We start from the raw sequence: 23,534 nt of genomic DNA on the forward strand, positions 1-23,534 counted from the left end.
ATCTGATTGAATTGTTTTCTTATCAGATAGAGAAATAAAATGAGACGCAAAAGCAAAATCTCCCCGCCTGGGCTGCCTTGCGTCTGTTTCAATATGTGACCCCGCCCCTCCCTCGGACAGTCGGGGATGAGTGCGCTAACATACCTGTAGGTTGCTGTTTTAATGAGTGTTTGATGGAAAACAACAATGGCGGAGTTTGTGTTCTCCAGTCGCATGATAGGTGAGTCCTAGTAAATAATTTTCCAGTACGTGTACGTTACACATGCTATTTTTTTTAAATTATGGTTATTATTTTGCTAGCTATCAAACTCGCTGGAGAAATGATTGAAATGCACTGAGTGTGATGCAGTATGGCAGCGCTATTACGGAATATGCTGTGAACTTAGCTAACATTCCTTAGCAGTAATATGAGTTAATTTACTCAAGTGAAAGCTTTAAACATTAGCCCGATACATAACTAGCTAACTTAAGGCTTTCTGATTAACCCTCTGGGATCGACGGACCCAGAGTCTCCATTTCAACTTGGGTCGAACGTGCGGACTTCAAGCTATATACCAGTTTTTAAATTGTGTTGATAGGTCACGTAAAACCGATGTTTTTTTGGGGGGGGGGAGGGGGTTCTGAATAAAACAGTGGCGTTTATTCCGGGAAGAAACGGTAAAAACGGCATTTTTTATGGAGAGCGCTAGCAAACACGCAAAAAAAAAAAAACACTCCTTCCCTATTGGTGGAAAAATGTACCATGTCGACCAATCAAAAAATGATACGGCAACATGTGGTATTTGGTTGTTGGGAAGAGGGAGAGAGCGAGTGAGCGAAAAAGAGAGAGAGAGTTTTGATACGTGAGAGATTTGTGATGTTTATCATGTTTGGAGTCTCAAGTTAGTGTGTTTTCTTGTGTAGTTAGTGTGTAGTGTAGTCGTTTTGTTTTGTTTTGTGTGTCAGTTCTACTAGTGAACGTCACAGTTGCTGCAACTGTGTGCTGGAAAAGCTTAAAAAGGGACCTTGAAAGTGCTTAAAAAGTGCTTGAATTTGACCCTGAAAAAAGCGTACGAACCCTGATGACACCTTCAGTATTTCCATTCTTTAATTCTCAGGCTTGCAGCGGCAACACAGTCTGCAGCGCTAACTTGTTTATCTCCCATTTTTCGTTGTCCCTCTTTTCTGTATTCTCCTTCCGCCTTACATTTGACCTTTCAAAATAAAATCTCTGTAAACATCACAACTGTGTACCTGGATGGTCTGCTGATAACTGGGACTTCACCCAAATACTCAAATGTTCTGATATTTGTTCTTTGGGTGTTTATTCAGTTGTTGTTTCTTTGACATCTCGCTCACTCACAGCATGATGTCTGTAAACAGTGTGAGCAGCTAGCTTGTCTCTGTCCAAAGATAAAGAGCAGCTGTACCTGGGCCTCCTTGTTCTGATGGTTGTTTGTCCATAACTGACATCTTCACTTCTCACCGCTGAGTAGACCACAGCTGAATCAGTCTCTGTACAACAAGCACATTAAAATTACTGCAGGTACAACTGCAACAGTACTGTGATATTATTACACATTATTATTTAGTTTTATGTGGCTTTTTGAAGATATTAAGTGTTGCCTTTTTATAAACCACGATATCTTTTCACAGTTTTTCCATCCTAACACCTCTGCTGTGAAACTCAGAGTGACCACAAAGAACTGTGGAGTTTCTGAGAAATGCACACTGAAACTCTTCAGAACAGAGCTCAAAGCAAACATGTTCTCACAGCATGAACACTATTATTAGCCACAGTAAAACACACTGTGCTGTGTCACACAGTGTCACCTGCTTCAGACTAAGACCAGTGAACAACAGGAAGTGGCTGCTGTGTATTTTTCACAACTTCAAAGAAGACAAAAAGTTTCATTGCATTAAAAAACATTTGCTTTGTTCTAAAACAGAGTATTAACAGAAATTAGTCAGTGGGCACTAAAACAGCCTTGTTAAAAAGTGAATTCCTCATTAAAAAAAATCTAAAAATGAAAATGCAAAAAAGTCAAATTAAGACTGATGGCCTGTACATGTGCCATGTGGAATATTGCCTATTTAGATTGAATCCATGATGTTCTTGTTCAGCCTAAAAACATATCCATTTGATTGATTAGTGACGGCTGCAGAGTCAGGAAGGGGAACTCTGGCTAAGTTGCCACACTGTCAATGACGCTGCTAAAAAGATGCATTGTGTACGAGCGTCTTTATTGATTAATCCTCTGTTTAGGTAGAGAATATTTCTACTCTTGAACTGTGGAAATATATATGTTGAGCAATTTTCACTCCGTTTGCAAATATACTGAGAGAACATTAGAGATGTTTAGAAGATTTATTTTTTGATATATTGTTGGCTCATGGGCGTAACTTTGTGCTGAACTGTCTAAATAAATAAATATATTGGTTTTAAACGAGGACCACTGGCATTTTTGCTTGTCACCTCTCCACTGCTGTATTCAGAATCAGAATCAGAATAATTTATTAATCCATAAGGAAATTATTCCTAGATGGCAAAAATACCACATGGAGCTTATTTATGTATATATTCAATCATCTACATCATTGTATTGACACCAATAAACTATACCAACAACTATTCCTACATGACCTCGTAGAGCTAAACCTTGCTGAGCTAAGTATTGATGGAACCTACACTCTTCAATAATCCATCTATTGCTTCCTCCTGTTGTCTGGCAACAGCTGAAGAAAGCTGTGAAGCTACAGTGTTTCATTTTGAGCACAGATGTTTATGGCATGGATGTGTACCTGATTTTTTGCATGTGCCTAGAACCTGAAGAGAGCCTTTTTCCAATTTCTAAAGCCTGCACTCACAAAGGCAGGCTCACACTTGCTTGCAAATGTTGACTGATTTGAATAAATTTGGACCAGTAAAAACACAGAACCCCTTGTAGTGGCACTGTAATGCAACCAAGGAAAAGTTGTGAACCCTTTTTGTTTAAAAGACAACACACATTTAGCTCGCTTCTGCACTGCTATAAACTCAGGATCAGGTTGTGCAGGTGATGATGTCTGAAACATCAAATCCTTCTCTGTCCCTGTCATCTGTGTTTGGTTCCTGACATGGGGCTCAAGTCCCTGTGGTAAACATGGCAAGAAAACTTGCCACTCTCTGAAATGACTATATTTTAAATGATTGTATTGCACATATTAACCCACTCCCTACATGCACACAGCACAGCACACTGCCAACCCCCCTCCACCCAACTGAATCATCTGTAAGCCCCTTCCTCACATATACGGCATATTGTTAACGTCAAACTTTGCAGTGATTTATGGTGGCAGACGTCGACAAATAGGGGAAAAAAATATTTTCCTTGCATTGCAATTATTTTACATTTACATTTTTTGCAGATAAGCTAAAGAACAGCTAACCAGATGTTTCTGTTACTCCTCAACTCACCATCACCGTCATAGACTACATCTTTTTGTAACCAACAAGCCTACAATCAGTGTTGGGGAGTAACGCAATACATGCACCAGCATTACGTATTTAAAATCCAATATATGACTAACTGCTACAGTTCATTACAGTTACCGTTATAGTTACTGTTTAAATAAATAGAATACACAGCGGTCATTTCTGGTTTCATATGTTAGTTAGGCTATCCCCTCTCTACACTGAAAAAATGGGAATTGGCAGGCTTTTGAATTTGCACAAATGAATTTAGTTAATGCTACACAAGCCTTTCATGTTTCTCTTATTTACATGATTGAATAAAGTACCATTTACTTGATTATAAACAATACTGAGACTACTTATTTTTCTTGCATTGATTTAAAGTGACTAAATTAGAATACTAAAACCATTGTAATCATGTTTGACCACAACCGGAAATGATGCAATATATTCAAAGACAACAACTAAATATGATTGGATAATAAGATCTAGAGTCTTATCCAATAAGACAACAACATAATTTAAGGAGAGCGCAATTGACCGCCAGATTGTGGAAGACTGTTTTAGCCACATGCAACCTTTGACACTGAGTCAGGCATACTGAGAAGGTAAGTATTTTAAATACATTTGTTTTAGTTGGGTACGTTTTCACAGAATTGTTGTAGTTCATGCTATATGAAAAGTAATCTGTAATGCATCTACATGTTGTTTTTACAGTGCTAGCTAAAGTTGGTATTAGCTTCGTGGCTAAAGCTGAAAAATAGTAACAAATTGCACATAGTCGGGAGAAAGCAGCTGTTGTCAGTCAGATATGGAATTTATGTATGTGACAGAGAGCACTGGCGTTTTTGATAGCTTAGCAAGTTAAAACGTCACTGACAGAGCGCAATAGTGTTTGTGTTACTCGTGCTAGTTATGGCTACAGTGGCTAATTAGTCTGGCTGTAACCGTCAGAGTTTAAGAAGCTGGGAGCGCCACAGTGCCATACCTTAATTCTTGCTGCTGACATGCACTCGAGTTATAATAAGGATCCTGCCACCTTAGACGTGGGTTTAAGAACCTGTGCCCACAAATGCCAAATCATTTTTCCATTTAGTCATTGTTTTAGGTGAAGTGTCACTTACTTGACTATTCTATTGGTCAAGCCTAAATAATATAGCAGATATCTACAAAGAGACAAGTTTGTTCAACAGAGTATGTCTTATTAAGTGATGTATTGTGAATTTTCCAACATTGTCCTAACAAAAATTAGGACCCTTTTTTCCCCCTTTTTTTCTACTTTGTGTAGAACATATGCCAGCTGCTTCTCAAAGCATTATGTATAAATGAGAGAAAGATTGGTATTTTAAAGAAACCATTAATGCTCTTCTGGACTGGAATACCTTTTTTCAATTAAAATTAATGTTTTTTGTGATGGTGGAATTTTTACCTTTATGATTACAGAAGTCAAAACATCAGATGATGATAGCTTACCATCTAAACTCCCCATCTCTTGGCAAGTCTGAATTAGAGGTCTCAGCTGTATCGGCCTTTCTAGTGGATTTGCTTAAAGAGGAGATAGCTTAAGTCATTAGGTACATATTCCCTGACATTCTAGAGGTCAACCTTGCACAGTGTGTGACATTAAAGGGCATAACTTGTAGAAAGGGAATGGTACTGGCCCAAAGGGCAGCAGGTGGATTGCCAGAATATTGGAAAACCATATCTGCATTGTACCACAGCATATTCTACATTGTCAGAGAGCTTGGTGGCTGGTACAGAGAGCACGACAGAGCTTTTGAGCTCAGCCCAGTATCCACAAGAATATTCACTCTCGTTTCACTCTGTGAACTCCTTGATACGTATCCATTGGTTGACTATAAGATTGGATCAGTCCACATTGTGACTTTAAAAAGGTATATAGAAATAAAAGGTGTTCAGATAAGTGTAATAGGTTCAGTCGCATGTATTTCATTAGATAAATTCTTCTTTTTTTTATGTCTGATCTTTATAACTTTGACTATTGGGTATGGATAGCTGTATGAAAACTAAACTGAAATGATTCTTTCTGAATCTCTGATATGTAATTCTTTTTTTGCCTACAGAGTCCTATGGGGAGTCCTGTGGTCCTAAAGACTGTTTTGGCTGACGGAACCTGTCGAAGGCTCACTCTCTAATGGAGCGCCTGAATCAACTGAGGATCTCATCGTTGAAGTCAAGAGACAGGGTGGTCTTCAGGGCAGTTTCAGACTTCAGTTTATGGATTCCTTGTTTGGGAATGCGTTTCTTAACCTTACCTCGGTTTCAGAAGTAGCAGACAAAGGGACTCTTAAAGCTATTGACATGTCAAAGCCCACCACATGGACATAAAAAGAGTAACAGAGTTGGTGAAACTCAAGATGGAAAAGACTTTTTCATACAGAAGACATGAAGTTGTTCGTGATGCACCAATGGTGGAAGCTTTCATGGCAAGATGGCCTGCTCTATTTGATTTCCATGAGGTAAGGTTTGCCTCATACACGGTGTTCTTGTGGTATTAGCCTAAAATGGTTAAGGCACAGTTGTTATTTGACAGCCCACTTCTTCAGCATGAGTGATTGCAGCCTTCTTCCAGGTATTAAACCTTTGAAGCTCATTTCTCTGTGCTCATGTTTTCAGATCAACACTGAGTTTAAGAGAATTGCCACCATCCCCCCTCAAACAAAGTTCCCGGCTCAGCTGGATCTCCACTTGGACAACCTGGTGAAGTTGGTCAATAGAAGAGGAGAGCTCGGACTAATACTGGAAAGAATTGTGGCACAAATGGATAATGTAAGTGATAAAGCCTCAACACTCACTTAACATGATCCTCTTTGGATGAAACTTTATAATTGTGGAAGATTTCAGATGTTTTCCCATGATAAATTCTCTCATTTTGTATTTTTACATCTGCTTGTTTTTTTAACCTTCAATTTGTCAACTTATTAATTGCCAGTAAACCTATTATTAATTTGTGTGCCTTTACTTTAAAAACATTCATGTAAAGTACACTATTAAAACTTAAATGAAGGACAAGGGATGAATGAAGATGCTAATTACATACATTTCATTTCAGTGTGAAGATGATGATGCTGAGTGTGTCAAGGGAGTGTGTATCTACATGGGTGAAGACCCTGGCATGCTTATCCGGGAGTATGTGGTATGTACTTGTCTTTTTTTGGTCTTTTTTTTTTTTACTTTCCACAGTGTGTCATATTACTTACTTGGCATGAAATGACTAACATGGCTTCTCTTTTACAGGGCATGGAAGAACGTGCCATCAATGAGACTGTTGAAGACACCACTGTTCGAATTTATCTTCTTAAAGAGCAAGCTTCAGCAGATGAACAAGAGTTGTCCTTGCAGGCATCAGGGTGGCGAAGAATTTGGATAATGTAGCATTTGCTGTGATAATGCTATTTGGACTCATGTATGCATTAAACCTTGCCTACCCTGCTGACCTCCGCTACAACTTTGACGTTTTCCAGAAGGTTTTCATGGAACTGGATGGAGCTAAACTCTCTAAAGTTCTTGCTTTCAAAAACCATCTGTTTCATTGAGAAGTCAGAGACTGCACTTCTGCAATTCTTTGCAGTTTTTCATTTTGTGTTCAGTAACATTATACTGCTTATGTTTTTATTGCTTTCCCCTCATGTGACTGCAATGCAGGAAGATTTTTCCTTCTGGTATCATGTTGTAAGAAATTTTTACTGATGTTTTTTAGCAATATGTTCTGAGTCAACCTTAATATCCTGCTTACATGTTTAAAAGGAAGATTTAAATTCATATAGGTGTTTGGTATTAGTTATGTAACAATGTCATTTAAGGCTCAACTTAGTTGAAATCTTGTACAGGTAAATACTTGTACAGAAGCTGAAACTGTTGTCAAATAATACACAAGTTATATTTGTGTAAATCTGTTTATTCATAAAAGTGTGTTGCTTTTTTTCAGGTAGTCTTAATTTAGTTTAAATTTTCAATTGTGTAATTAATACAAATGTTATATGTAAGAGATGACAGGATCATCTATAAGCACTTTGTTTTATTTGCTGCTAAGGTCAGTTTTTTGTGAAATATTTGCAAATGTTTTAAATTTTTCTTTTAGTTATTTCTGCAGGCTCTTTAAAAATGTGTTAACAAGTTTATATGGATGTGATTTTGGACTTGTTCAAAGCTTGCTGCTTTCACTGCTGTTACAGTTTAATAAAGGTGAATTGTTCAGTAGCACTCACAGTCTTTGCCTTTTTTGTCAATAATGATCACTTAATATTTCAATTGAAAAAATCAAGTAGGATTTAAAGCCATAATTTGTGTTGCAGGGACATAATTGCAATGTGTTTACATTACACAATATCATTGCGTACCACTGGCAATTAAAAATAAGTTGATGTTAAACATTAAAATGTATTGACATTATGCAATACATTGATATTATGGTAACAGATTAATATTAGTACATCAAACATGATTTTTTAAAGTAATCTGATGTAAATAAAATACTTTGATTTGACAAGCATTAATTACTTGAGGGAAAGTGGAAAATTAAGTCAGTCATACTTATTCATATTATGTGGGACCGATGTACACAATAAAATCAAGTAAATTGAAAGAACTTTTTTTTTCAGTGTATGCCTTCTCCAGTTTGGTGACCTGCGCCACAGTTGGGTGCAGGTTTAGCTCAGTTGGATGGGCATCTATCATATATTGCATGGCTGAGAGTGGCCGGTTTGAGTACGACTTGTGGCCCTTTTTTTTACTCAATTTCCATCTGGGATTAATACAGTTTCTCTGATTCTGAATGCTGGAAACCCAAACAAAACACGCAATAAGAGGCTCTAATGCAGGGGTCGGCAACCTTTCTGATGATGAGTGCCATCTAAATTTTCCTCAGGAGTCAATGTGCCATATGATTGCATTAGCAATAAATTTAATAATGCTGTATATGAACAGTTACACACTATAAAGAACAACTTTCTAGAATTATATTTGTTCGCAGATGTTGGCAGCTATCAGCGAATAGTTATCAGCTATTTTGAAACAAAAAAAGAAGACGCAAGAACTCCATAACAGCAAATGAACTGTACAACAGAAAATGCAAATGCTATTTATGGTCTCCTCACAACAATGATATGAAAAATAAGCTGTGCCAACATGGCATGTTTGTTAATACAGAGATACATATGATAATGTGATCTCTGGTCTCCCACTCAGAGATACAGGTCTCCGAGTGTCCAGGATTCAGACGGCTACCTGAGAGAAAATCTGCTCACACAGATATGTAGAGCCAAATACTGTCAATAAGGCCTCTGCAATGTTCTGAAGACAGTTAAACTTGTCAGGTAGTGATGTCCAGCAGGTGAAAATGCAAGCTCCATGAACACGCACAGCTGTGGATTCCAGCTGCGTTCGTAGTTCTGCAAACTTTGACCCCCACAGAGTCGAGCTTTTCAGTTCAATCAGCTGCATTTCGATGCCCACTGTGTCCAGCCAGTTAATGCGAGACAAATCCAGCTGCTCATTAAAGTTTTCTGGTTTGATCAGAAAAGAAAACATTGGTCCAGACACATGAAAGTCACGAAAACATTGTGAATTCTGTCTCGAGTCTACAGATGTATCCGTGTATTTCTGTGGTGCTGATGCTGTGCTGAGCGGAGAGCTCCTGAAGCATTTGAAGTGTTGGAATGTGGAAATTTCAACATCAGTTGAAAAAACTGCCAGCTAGTAACGTCCCTCTCACCAGTAGGCTAAGTTATTTTTAGCCAATTACAAGTTGAATCTGATAGTTGGGGTTGTTAGCTAAGATATCGTCATTAAGAAGTGGCACAACTAATGTGTCTATGCGAGCTAATTTGCGATGTGCACCGCTGGCCCAGTCATTTATTTTTTAATGCACCTTCTCAGATTAGTTCACTGCGTGTCGTGCCAGCTGTGGCACGAGTGCCCAGGGTTGCCGACCCCTGCTCTAATGTAAGCATCCTGTTGGTGTAATGTTGGTGGCGTCAGTTACACAATGGACCCAGAGCCAGCACAACAGAGCCAGCAGTGCACGGGGAGGAATGCATTTCTTGGCAATTCCAACACCACTTCATAAGAAGAATGGGATGGACGAAACTTCAGTATCGTCGATGTACCATATTGCGGTTTTGTCGGCCATGAAAAGGTTCAACAGTAGTACAATCTCAGCAGCTGCAGCCTCCACTTCACCATCGCCGCAGCACATGTCCAGCTAAATTGCTGGACATGCTGGTAGGCAAGAAGTGAAGCAGCTCATAGCGGTGAGAAGTGACTGTCAGGGGAAAGCAGTTTGCATTAATAGATGATTAATCATGCAACTACTTTGCTGGCAGTAATTGAAATGTTTAAAGAAAATCAACAAGCTATTTAGGCAACAAAATTAATAATTTTATTGGGGGGGGTTATATTGGCTGGATCTCATTATTGGTGTGGTCATAACCCCCCCTAATGTGCCTGGGCATACTGTTAAGCAGCTAGCTAAGCTAAGCCCTCTGCTGGTGAATAGCAGAGAACATCAAGCTACTAGAATGTCTACAACACATATGGTTCTACTGCTCTCTTTACTTTTCAAGGCATAAACATGAAAGACTGCAGCAGATAATACACAAAACTAGTTGAAAAGAGAGTTTTTAGTATTACTTTTTTATCAGCAGAATGATCCCAGACCTGAGGAACCTTTTGTCTCAGCCTTGCTTGGTGACCCTGAGCTCTACTTTCTGAACTCTTCCATCATCACTGGGAAAAGTGTTTGTAACGAGTGCTTTACACCAGTTGCTTTGGGCCGCATCACTCTACTTAAGCAGCCCAGTGTTGCCTTTCTCAATGTTAGGATATAACTTTAGCAACTTCTGACAAGCTTGAAGTGTGTGTAAATGCTTGGATTTCTAGGGACTTCAAAAGTGGTCTGCGAGATGCTGCACTTGCCGCCATTGCTATTTATAGAGATCCTTCCCTGTGAACTACCAGGAGTACATGCCTTTTGAATGAGGAGTCAGACTGGACTAAGTATTTGAGGTGAGTCTCTCTTTTCATATCGGCAGACCAGTACAGCATCTGCATCACTGCAGCCGCAGCACCTATCCATCTGTCGATCTCGGTCCCTGTTCCCCTCGGCTGTGAACTAGACCCTGAGATACATAAACCCCTTATAATACTAATTATATGGTTCTTTCTGTACACACCCTCCACTCAGGGCAGGAACTCGTCCCTGACCTTGAGTGGGTACGTCATCATTTTCCAGCTGAGGACCATGGCCTCAGATTTGGAGGTGCTGATATTTATTCCCACCAACTTCACACTCTGCTGCAAACCATTCCAGTGCGAGCTGGAGGTCATCACTGGAATAAGCCAAAAGAACCACATCATCTTCAAAGAGCAGAGATAGCTATGCCACTTGCCTATGCCTAGAAATTCTGTCCATAAACATTTTGAACAGAATCAGTGAAAAGGGTAGTCCTGGAGTTCATCATCCACCGACTTATGGCTGGCAATACAGACCACGCTCTTGCAATGGGTTAGACACTGCATTCTCCCAAAGCACACCCACGGGACCCCCAAGGTGGGACATGGTCAAATACCTTCTGCACAAAATACATGTAGACTGGTTGGGCAAACTCCCATGCCCCTCCAATATCCTCGAGAGGGTAAAGAGCTGGTCCAGTGTTCCACAACTGGGACAAAACTGCATTTTTCTTCCTGTTTCCGAGGTTCGAATAACAGACGGACTCTCATCCCAGCACCTAGGCATAGACTTTCCTGGTGGAGACTGAGGAGTGTGATCCTCTCTAGTTTGAGCACACCCTCTGATCCCGCTTCTTGGAGATGAAAAGCACCACCCTGGTCTGCCAGTCGAGAGGTACCCCTCCCTAATTTTCCCTTTGTTTTTGTCAGGAAAAAGTGAAGAAATAAGGGAACACGTAAAATGAGCATCTTCCTGCATTTCATTGGTATTAGAGACTGCACAGCTAAATGCAGAATTTATAAAATTAGGAACTGGCTAAAGTGATACCTGTTTTGATTTCCTGTAATTGTGAAGAACAAAAGGTTATAATTAGAATTTATAGTTAGGATTTATAAATCTTAACTCTCTTAACTCTCTTAACTCTTACATCTCTTAACTCTTAACACTCTTTCAATGATGAGGATGTACACATCCTGGACAGGGAAGAACGCTGGTTTGAGCGCGGAGTCAAGGAGGCCATTTACGTGAAAAGAGAAAGACCATCTCTGAATCGAGGAGGGGGCCTAAGGGTACATCTTTCGCCATCTTACAATGCTGTGATTGCAGCCATTCCCCAACTCTCTGTGAATGGTACTCATGGCCATTGATCAGTGTTCTTTGATCAGTGGGTTTTGGTCAGTGATTGTTGATCAATGGTCATGGGAATTTGCATAATTATGATTAAGGAACTGACCTCACAGCCCATTGTTCCCTCAGTGGGCTGGTTTCAGTCATTATGCAAATGTACTGTTTATAAGGTTTGGGGAAACCTGCAGTCAGCTGAGACTGAAGAAGTCACTTGGATGAGTGACGAAACGTTTCTCCCACAAAACGCTACGTCCAGATGAACAGAATCAACTTTTGGAGATTTGGATATTTTGGTTTACAAGGTTACAAAACTCATTTCACAACTACGCAAAATATTAATGACCACAATTTCAGCTCATAGAGCTGGTCTGAATGTGTTCAATGTGTTCTGCTATTATTATTTACATGTACTTGTTCAGTTTGTCATGTTCACTCTTTAATGACTACATGGCACATACATTTATTTGACTTTCTGTAAAAATTAACAGCGTGTTAGCTTTCAGGGTGATTTTTTGATTTGATTTATTTGATTTTATTGATTAGCATTCAAATATCTCAGTGAATACAGAATAATGATTACCATTAAATACACATGCATGCAAAATCCATCAGTATTATCCAACATTTCATCCACACTATCAAGTTTACGCCTCTTAAACAGGATTTTTCTTTTAAGTATTATTAAAGTATTACACACACACGACCAATGTAAAAAAGTTTAACCTTTTTCCTGATTTATTAATCATAACTGAATTGAAACTGAAAATTATTACACCTTTCAATCCCTTGAATCTCTACATTAACACCATTTGTTATATTTTATATATATTTTATACAAAAAACTAGACATCACAAAAACACAAAAGGGAAATTTGCCATATTTACAAATTTACATTTTAAAAAATTTCCCTGCAGCAGAAGTTAAGTAGACGACGTTGGAAAGCGTCAGAGTGTCAGGATCAGACTGAGAGAAATGTCTCAGTCTAAGTTGGATCAACTCAAACTATCTCTATCTGACTATCTCTGGATCAATAATCAGTTTGATGAAGCTGTCATTTTCTCTGACTTTCTGTTTGGAGCTCGACATTTTGTCCAGACTGGGACGGTTTTCAGGTCTGAAAGAGGAAACAACACAGAGCAGAGAGGTTAAAGGTCAAAGTACAATTATGATCAGAATGATTGACTTTAAATATTTTGTTTATTTCCTTTGACATTTGAGTTTTCAGTCATGTTGGATTTAATGAACCTCTGAACATCCAGCAGGTCACCAGTGACCCACTGAGGGGGAATTTTAGCCTCATGCTAAACATGCAAAGTGTCAGAAACTACAAGATTTACTTTACTGTGCAGATTTTCTGATCTGACACTTTGATTCTTATAAAAAATGTGAACATATTTGTGTTTGAATGAATAAAAGAATCTAAATGTCAAACCTGCCTTCATGATATTAAAGGTAAAGCTGAAAGTCAGTAATTATGTAATTAAACAATCTGTCAGCCACACTCAGCACTTCCTGCTTATAGTTTGTTAACATGTTGATGTTTCATACCAGAAGAATTTAAATATGAAGCCAGAGTGATGTGTTAGTGAGCTGTGTCGGGCAAACAGAGTCGTCTCTCTCACAAACCTGGTTAAATCACCATGGTAACGTATGCTGAACACATGTAAATATGAAGCTGAACATTATTCATGTTTGTTCTGTAACAAAAGTTCAATAAAAGTTTCAGAGTATCAGGATCAGACAGAAATCTCTGAGTGTGCAGCTCCATAAATCTGTAGCTTCATAACAATCATAACACTGTGACTGTAAAACACTCTCAGCTGTATTTAATGAAAAGATGATGAAACCTGCTGAGTGTAAAATAAGCAGCATCAGTTACAGAGAGGGTTGTTACACACACTTTGTTTTTCTTCCTGCTGCATTCAACACACACAAAGTTCATAGAAACATGAAAGAGCTCAGTTTGACTGAGACAACATTTCTACATCCAAACTGAGTCACAGCTCATTCATTTGTAACTGATCAATGATCCTGAACACAATCAGGCAGATTACTGATCGTCTAGAATCCACAGACCTTCATCTACACTCAGATCATCACACAGCGTTTGTGTTGTCACTTCATTCAGTGTGTGTAACAGCTGATCTCAGGTCTGTGTTGTTCATCTCTCACAGAACAAGTTCTTACAAACAGCTGAAGCTCCAACACAAAAACACTCACTGACTCTGAGATCAGAGCTCAGAAATTCATGTGTGTTTGTAACACAGTTTGACTTTGTGTCAGTAAATCTCATGAACAGCCTGAAGATGAATAAACTGTAGTTCAGAGTCACTGACAGACAGCACAGACACACACTGTTGGTCTGAGTCTGAACATGATGATCATCAGAGAAATAACATCAGACTCTGAACATCCAGCTTTCTACAGCCGTCTGCTGGATGTTCACCATCATTTATTTATCTTTGTGTTTGTTCATCTGACTCACATTCAGGCTGAAGATGCTCTGCTACATGTGGATCAGCAGGATTCAGATTACAGCTTCTATAGATCAGGAAACCAACAACAGCAACAAGAAACACAGCAGAAACTAACAGACCAACGATCAGTCCAACAGGTCCTCCTGTCTGACCTGCAGGTGAGAAACAGGTGTGAGGTGTCAGCTGTCAGGTAGGTGATGAGTGAAGAACAGAACAGAATCCATTTCCTCTTCAAACTGCTGTCAGACATTATCTACTGCACTCTGATCACATCACTCAGACCAGCTGCTTTCTACAAAGTCTCATCAACAACATCTTTAGAAACAAACATCAACAACCAGGAAGCAGCTTCACCTCTGATCACACACACACTCAACTCTACTCACTCACCTGGAGGAACAACATGAAGGTAGATGATGTTGATGCGCTTCATACTGTCTCCCTCTCTCTGGGCACCACACTCGTATGTTCCAGCATCATTAATCGTCACATCCTTCAGAATCAGAGACACGTCTCCATCCTTCATCTGTCTGTCCTGCAGATCCACCCGGTTCTTAAAAGATGGGTGCTGGTCATCAAGATGTCGCCCATCCTGGTCAACGAATACATGATTATTTCCCAGTTCAGCTCTACTCTACAACTATCTTCTTGTTTGGAGCTTGTTTTATTTTACTTTTTTTTTACCTTAGTACTGAGTGTTTAGCATCAAACAGTCAAATTGAGCTGCAGAGCTTCACCCCCATGTCTGCCATCTGCTAACTGGAAGCTCGTTATGGACACATTTCTGAAGGTTTTGCCTTAAGTCAGTTCTTTCTTGTTCATAAACACAGTTCACTGACTTCATCTTTTATTGCATTCGCTGATTTTTCTCTTGCTGATGTGTTTAAGTTGTCTGTGGCAATGAGCAAGCAGGAGAGTGACCTCAGACTGCAGCACGCCTGAATACAGGAAGTGCTGAGTGGACTGTACCATCATGGGGCCATAAATATTTATATTCAATATGTTCTTCATTTCCTTTGACTTCTGAGTTAGATTTTTTTACATTTAATCAGCATGTTAACTTCTTGAAATACATCAGTGAACACTGAATTCTGAGATTGTTTGAGTTTCCATGAATAGTGTCACAGGGCGACCCTTATTGGCTGGAATCACAGTGAGATGGACCAAGGCAAGTGCAGTGGAACAAAAACTATTTATTTGCAATACAGCTCTCCTTACAAACATTTCACTCCCTCCACTGACAACTGGCAGCCTTAAACACTTTCAGCTGTCACAGGCTAAACCATTATTCCACTCACAGGTAGTTTATTAAATCCCAACCTTCCACCACAGTATACAACACATCAATTTGAATAAATAAATATATAAATACATTTCATATTTTCATCTTAATAAATATTTTACACTCTAACCTTACACCAAACCCCTTATTATAAAAACCCTTTAAATGGTGTCTGGACCCCCGGGGAAACATTTGCCCAAACACCTTGGTGAGAACACAGGAAATAAAGGTGAGTAATCATATCTTACAGTCACTTATTTGCACCACTTCTCCTTACTGGTAAAACCTTACTTTTATCTCAATCACCTTTCCTTCCTCCTAACAGACAACCACCACGTTCCTCGATGAAGAGCAGCTGTGCAGGACCTGGAATAAAGGCTATCAAATGATTTTTAAAATACACAATATTGAATAAATAATTAAACTTCTTGTGTGCAAATGTTCTTCATGTGCAAATGTATGCTTCAAGTGCTCTGGTAAAAAAGTGCTAGATCAGGTTCTTTTAATGCTTTTAATAAAGTGAAATAAACTATCCTGGTCACACTGAGCAGTGACTGTTTGCTCATCTGGACCCTTTGTGTTGTTGTTTAATAGCATCACTGTGTCATAGATCATGTACTTTATTTTGTGTGCTGGTGTCACTGATGGCTGCTGCTGTGTGACAACAAACACACAAACACTTTCATGTGTTTTGCCTAAGCATTTGACCTTGACCTTCGTTGTTTGGGTCAAAGGTCACAGTTGAGCCTGAACAATAATGTAAAGAAACCATGTGGAGAATAATATCTGAAAGGACACGAAGAGAGCTGAACAACACACAATTTATTTTTTCAGGACGTCACAATGACGCCATAAAGTATCACAAAATCACACACTGCATGAAAACATCTTAAAATCTGAATTTTTACAGGTTATAGAAGCCAAAGATTTCCAGTTCTGCTCCAATCATGTGGGTAAAGATAATAAATAAACACATGAGAAAACATCAGAGTTTTAGTAGAGCCTCTTGTTATCTCCTGTAGTCTGAGTGTAGCCATTAGTCCTTCATCATCTGCCAGAAAATGCTCAGGATTTTCTATGAGTCTGTTGTTTCCAGTGCGATCCTCTATGCTGTTGCATGCTGGGGGAGCAGGCTGAGGGTCGCAGATGCCAACAGACTCGATAAACTGATCCGTAAGGCCAGTAGTGTTGTGGGGATGGAGCTGGACTCCCTCAAGGTGGTGTCAGAGAGGCGGATGCTGTCCAAGATAAAGACAATGTTGGATAACACCTCCCACCCACTCCATGACATGCTGGTCAGTCACAGGAGCGCGTTCGGTGAGACACTGAGAGTACCGAAAAGCACGACTGAACGACACAGGAAATCATTCCAGCCTGTGGCCATCTCCTTGTACAACTCATCCATCTAACACACTGTTTACTGCAACAGCTACACCCTTTTTGCACACACTCTTCTTCTTATCCAGCTATTTATCAATAAGTGACTTTTATGTGTATATCTATATCTATATATATATAGATATATATATATATATATAAGATGTCAGTCAGAAAGAAAAGTATATCACATAATCTATCCTAGCGTCTGTGTTTTAGGTTGTAAACAGACAATCAGACAAATAGTATGAAGGTAAATTTTTGCCTGGCTTCTCTAAATAAACATTTAAAGAATTTATTTTCACTTGAATTTTACTTTTGTCAGATTAAAGTTATTTCTGTGTCCACTGTGAGTTTTTCTTTCATTAACCGAAGGGTAAAAAAATTTTGTTCACGTATGTAACCCAAATGTTTTCTTGCAGATAGAATGTTTGGTAAGTGTTTGGGACTTTGTGTCTGTGAAACAGAATTGAGAGCAGTCTGCCTCCTTTAATTATGCTATTAGCTTCTATTAATTATCATTTTATTTTATTTTTTTAATGATTTTCAGTATTTTGCCTCACTAGTTTTTCCTGACTCTGAGTTTGTCTTGTATTTCTTTGATTATGCTAAGTTAAGCTAGCATAAGACAAACATCATGTTAGTTTAGCATGACGGCTGTAAACTGTAAGCTGGATCACTGTCTGCACAATAAAACACAATAAAACACACTGCAGGTACAACTGCAGCAGTATTTACACCACAGGATCATTTCATCACAAAGCAAACCTTTTCTTCTTTTATTGGTTTTTAAATCTTTAAATGGTCTGGCATCTGCATATATGTCTGATTTGCTGAAGCCCTATGTCCCCACTCATTCGCTCCAGTCAGCTGAGCAGCTGTACTGGGGGGGGGAAGGTAAACAAAACTCAGTCCCCAAATCACGGTTAAAACTGAGAGGAGACCGAGCATTCTCTATTGTGGCTCCTAAGCTTTGGAATAATCTTCCTCTTCACATTAGGCAATCGAAATCAGTGATGGTTTTTAAATCCAGATTGAAAATGCATTTTTATTTACTGGCTTTTGACTCAGTGGTTGACTGACTTGTGTTTACTTATATTTTATTGTTTTCGCTTTATTTTATCGTATTTATTATTCTTATAGTATCTATTATGTTTCTATTGTTCAGCACTTTGGTCATCATGTGTGTTTTTAAAGTACTATATAAATAAATGATGATGATGATGATGATGATGAAACTGTTGTTTTTATTAGTGTGTGCATAGATATTTTACTTTACAGGACAGCTCCATTTTTTTCATAGACTCTGACATTTTTTGATTTATCTGTCCCAAACTTCAGTTCCTGATTCATTTTGATGATAAGAACCAATTTGAAGATAAAATGAAGGAGAAGTTATGATGTGTTGAGATGGCCCGGCAGCAATGGAAAAATATTTAATTAGTTTTTTTATGCAGCATTGCAAAGACATTTGCTGATACATTTTATAAACTGCAGCAGCTTTTCACAGTTTTTTTCCCTCATCTTAACACCTTAGAAGTGAAACAGCGCCTGCATAAAAAAAGAACTGGGGGAGTTTCTGAGTAAAAGATGTGGACGACCACAAAGCTCCCACCTTCAGTTAAAACAGGCTTGACACCTTTCACCACAGAGCACGAAGCAAACATGCTCTAACAATATGAACACTATTATTAGCCAAACCAGAACCATAGTGAGAAATCTCACCTATGTCAGACTGACTGCAGTCAACAACAGGATCTATCTGCTGTGGTTTTACATGCAAAAAATAATAATATTAATTATAACAAAGAATACTGCTCATATGTTTTTCAGATGTGAACACGCTGTAATAATTTTTTGACTCCATAAAGCTGCCACAAAGACAAATATGCATCAATTTATGACTGAAAAAACTGCACCATTTTCCTCACAGAGCTGTTTTAGAAAATAAATAAATAAATGCAAAACAGTAACAATCAGAGTGAATTCATGACGATGTTTATGTGAAGCGTAGTTTCGATCTTCTTTTGCTGCTGGTTCGGTCAATATTGTTTGGACAGAGATCAAACTAACAGCTTTAGAATCAGCGCATAAAGGGCGTGAACACAAAGCGCCGACCCGCCGACAGATCAGAATCAGCGAGCTGTCGGCTTTCAGCCCCGAACGTTAGAAAGGCGACATCTCACTGATTCTGATCTGCTGTGTGTTTAAGTCTTTGTGCAGAATCCGTGTTCCTGCTCTCATTTACTGTCTTAGCTGTTTGGTGGTTGTTGAAATTTTGTGCGATTTCACCTGAGATTCTGGCATTTCGGGCAAAATAAATTCACATTAAAAACTCAATTCAGGATTTTAATGAATGGATTTTACGTTATCCAAGCCAGAATCGATTTTAATCAATAAATCGATTATAAAAACCCACCCCTAGACTACGCTGCATCACTGACTACAACAAGGACAACACTGTCAGCGTTCGGCCCACTGCATCTCTCGCAGACGAGCTTAACAACTTCTATGCTCATTTTGACGCAGACAACAGAGAGCAGATCCTCTACCCTCAGGAGGACAGTGAGGCTGCAACTTTAACTCTGAAAACAGAAGCTGTGAGATGGACCTTCAAAAAGGTCAATCCTCACAAAGCTCCACGACCGGACGGCATCCCACGGTGTGGGCAGACGAGCTGGGAGAGGTGTTCACCAACATCTTCAACCTCTCCCTCAGGCAGTCAGTGGTCCCCACGTCCCTCAAAGCATCCACCATCATTCCCGTTCCCAAAAAATCAGTGGTCTCCTGTCTGAATGACTACCGTCCTGTTGCACTGACATCCGTCATCATGAAGCGCCTGGAGCGGCTGGTCAAAGGTCACATCTGCTCCTCCCTCCCTGACACACTGGACCCTCTTCAGTTTGCCTATCGGACAAACAGAGCCACAGAGGATGCCATCGCCCTGGCAACGCACACCACCCTCACTCACCTGGAAAAAGGGAATACATATGCAAGGATGCTCTTCATCGACTACAGCTCGGCACCATCATCCCCTCAAAACTTGCCACGAAGCTCGTCGACCTTGGGCTGGGAACACCGATCTGCAGATGGATTCTAAACTTCCTCACAAACAGGCCCCCGGTGGTGAAAGTTGGTAAGCACACCTCCTCATCACTCATCCTAAACACAGGTACGCCACAGGGTTGTGTGCTTAGCCCCCTCCTATATTCCCTGTTCACACACGACTGTGTTGCTAAACACGAGTCCAACATCATCATCAAGTTTGCGGATGACACAACCATCATAGGCCTCATCACAGGCAATGATGAGACGGCCTATAGAGAGGAGGTGATGGCACTGTACGAGTGGTACCTGGAAAATAACCTGACTCTCAACATCAGCAAAACCAGAGAAATGATAGTGGACTACCGGAAACGACCAGTCAGGGAACACCAGCCCATCCACATCAACTGTGTCAAGGTCGAAAGGGTCAGCAGCTTCAAGTTCCTTGGAGTCACCATCACCGAGGACTTCTCCTGGACCCTTCACACAGACACTGCTATCAGGAAAGCTCGCCAGCGGCTTTACTTCCTGAGGAGGCTGAGGAAGTTTGGCATGAACGCCAGCATCATCTCAAATTTCTACAGGTGTGCAATCGAGAGCTTGCTGACGAGCTGCATTACAGTTTGGTACGGAAGCTGCTCTGCCAGCAGCTGTAAATCACTACAGAGGGTGGTGAAGGCAGCAGAGCACATCACTGGCACGAGGCTTCCTGCCATTCAGGACATTTATCTCCAGCGATGCCTCCATAAAGCACACAGCATCATCAAGGACCACAGCCACCCAGCACATCAGCTCTTCTCCTTGTTACCATCTGGCAGACGTTACAGGAGTCTGTCTGCTCGGACTACAAGACTTAAAAACAGTTTTTACCACCAAGCCATATGACACCTCAACCACAACACTTAAACACACACAACAGTCCACAGGACGCACTCAGAAGCTACCTTGCAGCTTCACAAGTACTCTGTTTAATCTGCACTGGTCATTCCACTTTATTGTTATTGATATTTATATTTAAAAAGTGCAATTGTTGCACACTTGGACAAATGACACTTTCAGGCATGCATGAGTTCAGAATCGTTCTCTTTACTTGCTCATTTGCAACTGCAAATACATTGGTATTTTCCTACCAATGTTCATATTACAATATTCTGCACACTCGCATGCTCCTCCAACTGGTATTGTTGCGCATGGAGACTACCCTCTCGATCCCCTTATTAATCATTTGTGATGTGACGTCCCGTTTAACACCAGTTCAGGTACATCATGTAAATCAAAAAACTCCAACATTAGCGTTGTGTTCCATTAATGACAGTACCTTACTCTAATACATTTCTCATACATCACCATCATTCTGTTTATCAACACATTACTTGTGCTCACCTGCAAATACAAAACACAAGCACTTCAGTTCAGCGTAGCTGCACTCTGCAGGCTATCTGTGCAGTAGAACACACAGGACCCCAGCTGCCCGATTCAGTGCCTGCGTGAGCACCACCCGTGGGAATCATCATTGACCAGAATATCCTAGCTGGATTGCCAGTGAGCACAGTATGTGTCAGAAATAGTAATAAAGAACTGAATGCATAACGTAACAATGATAATCTCCAAAAGTTGAATCTGTTCATCTGGACGTAGCGTTTTGTGGGAGAAACGTTTCGTCACTCATCCAAGTGACTTCTTCAGTCTCAGCTGACTGCAGGTTTCCCCAAATCTTATAAACAGTACATTTGCATAACGACTGAAACCAGCCCACTGAAGGAACTATGGGCTGTGCGGCCAGGAAGAGGGTGATAGACTGTCTGAAGCTGTTGGAACAAGACAAGGCTATCGACCGGACCTCATACCACAGGCTGTACCCAGGGGAGTCTACACCAAGTCTGTATGGTTTACCAAAAATACACAAACAGGGTGCACCTTTAAGACCGATTGCATGATCAACTCTGTCACCTATAACATCTCCAAGTTTCTGGCTTCGATACTCAACCTGCTGGTGGGCAGCTCTGAACACCACATCCAGAACACCCTGGATTTTGTTGAGAAGGTGAGAGATGTCATTATGGAGGCAGATGAAACCATGGTCTTGCACGACGTTACATCTCTCTTCACTTGCATCCCAGTCACGGAAGTGTTGGAGGTAGTCCGTAAGAGATTACAGGACGACACCAACCTCAGCAACAGGACCACTCTCAGCATCGACCAAGTGTGTTTGCTTTTGGAACTGTGTCTTCATTCCACCTACTTCACATACAAGGGTCAGTTCTACAGGCAGAAACATGGGTGTGCCATGGGCTCAAGGGCGTCGATTTGGCATGGACAGAAGGGACATGTCCCCACCAATATCCAGCGATTATTGAATTGTCCCCACCAATAATTTGATCTCTTCGAGTAAAGAAATACAAACCCGATAGAAAGAAAAAAAAAAGATCTGTCAACGTCTCATTCGCCCAGCGGTGCAGAAAGAGTTAAATTACGTTCTCTACTGGAGTCCTACCTCATGTGACAAATATGGCCAATGTGATTGGCTGTGCCTTTCAGGGAGCTCTGTTTAGTTTTAGCAGCGGCAATCCTGCACTGTGAGGACCTACAAGGAGGAGAGGAGGATGGCAGCAAAAAGGAAGAACCTGGATATAGGAAAGTATTTTTCAAAGAAACCTGTAAGTCACTTAAAGTCAAGTTCACTCATAAAATGTGTCCGTCTTAATAACGTTACAGGCAATACCAGGCCATACATGCCAACAATCCCGATTTTTCCGGGAGAATCCCGAATTTCAGTGCCCCTCCCGAAAATCTCCCGGAACCACCATTCTCCCCAATTTCTCCCGATTTTCCACCTGGACAACAAAATTGAAAAACCATATCCTAGATTGGCCGGTAACACTTTATAATAAGTGCACACTATTAAGCATTAGTTAATCATCTGTTAAGCATTAGTTAATGGTTACTTAATTCTCTCTACAGCATCTACAAAGTATTTCTCATAATCAGTTAATAGTTTACAAGCACTGACTTAAACACTTTATTCATGATTAATAAGCTAATGTACAACACTTTTTATTAATTATGTTTTCATGTTCTAAAACTCATTGATTAATCATTTATAAACACTACTCTGCATCAGTTACAAACCACTCATTTCAGGATGTTCAGTGGTATACAAAATCATTGGTAAAAGGTAAGTAAATGGTTAACATACCCTACATAATACTATAAACTCTACATGTACTACACATAGTAGTTTCATACTAGATGTTTTATAAACACTGAATATCAGGGTTACATCAGTCAGCTGCTATATCTTAACAGATGTCTTACAATACATTTATAACTGTCACTTAAAGGCTGCCAAAGCTGTAACTCACTATCGGCCAACTTCTTTTTCGATAGATTATCTATAAATACTCATAAATACCTTAATAAACTTATTTAGGAAGTTACAAACCATTTGCTACTTGTTAGTAAAGTATCTTGAGTGAGCCCATCTAAAGTGGGGACCATATATACCTTACAACCTATTTATAGATGTGAAAGTTTTTAAAGTACATTGTAACAAAAAATAAATGACAACACACTGGGTAGATCCAGAACGCACTGTATTT

The 23,534-nt window shown here is 39.8% G+C and overlaps 1 long non-coding RNA gene across 1 annotated transcript; it reads right to left on the minus strand.

The window, feature by feature from the left end:
• Positions 1-13,842: 13,842 nt before the first annotated feature.
• LOC112844902 (uncharacterized) lies at positions 13,843-14,807 on the minus strand. The gene is made up of 2 exons (XR_003217664.1): positions 14,622-14,807; positions 13,843-14,383 (listed from the first exon to the last, which is right to left on the minus strand). It is a non-coding gene; the product is annotated as an uncharacterized LOC112844902 (long non-coding RNA).
• Positions 14,808-23,534: the final 8,727 nt, after the last annotated feature.

Source organism: Oreochromis niloticus, unplaced genomic scaffold, assembly GCF_001858045.2.
Source record: "Oreochromis niloticus isolate F11D_XX unplaced genomic scaffold, O_niloticus_UMD_NMBU tig00002041_pilon, whole genome shotgun sequence".
In the NCBI taxonomy this organism is placed as follows: Eukaryota; Metazoa; Chordata; class Actinopteri; order Cichliformes; family Cichlidae; genus Oreochromis; species Oreochromis niloticus.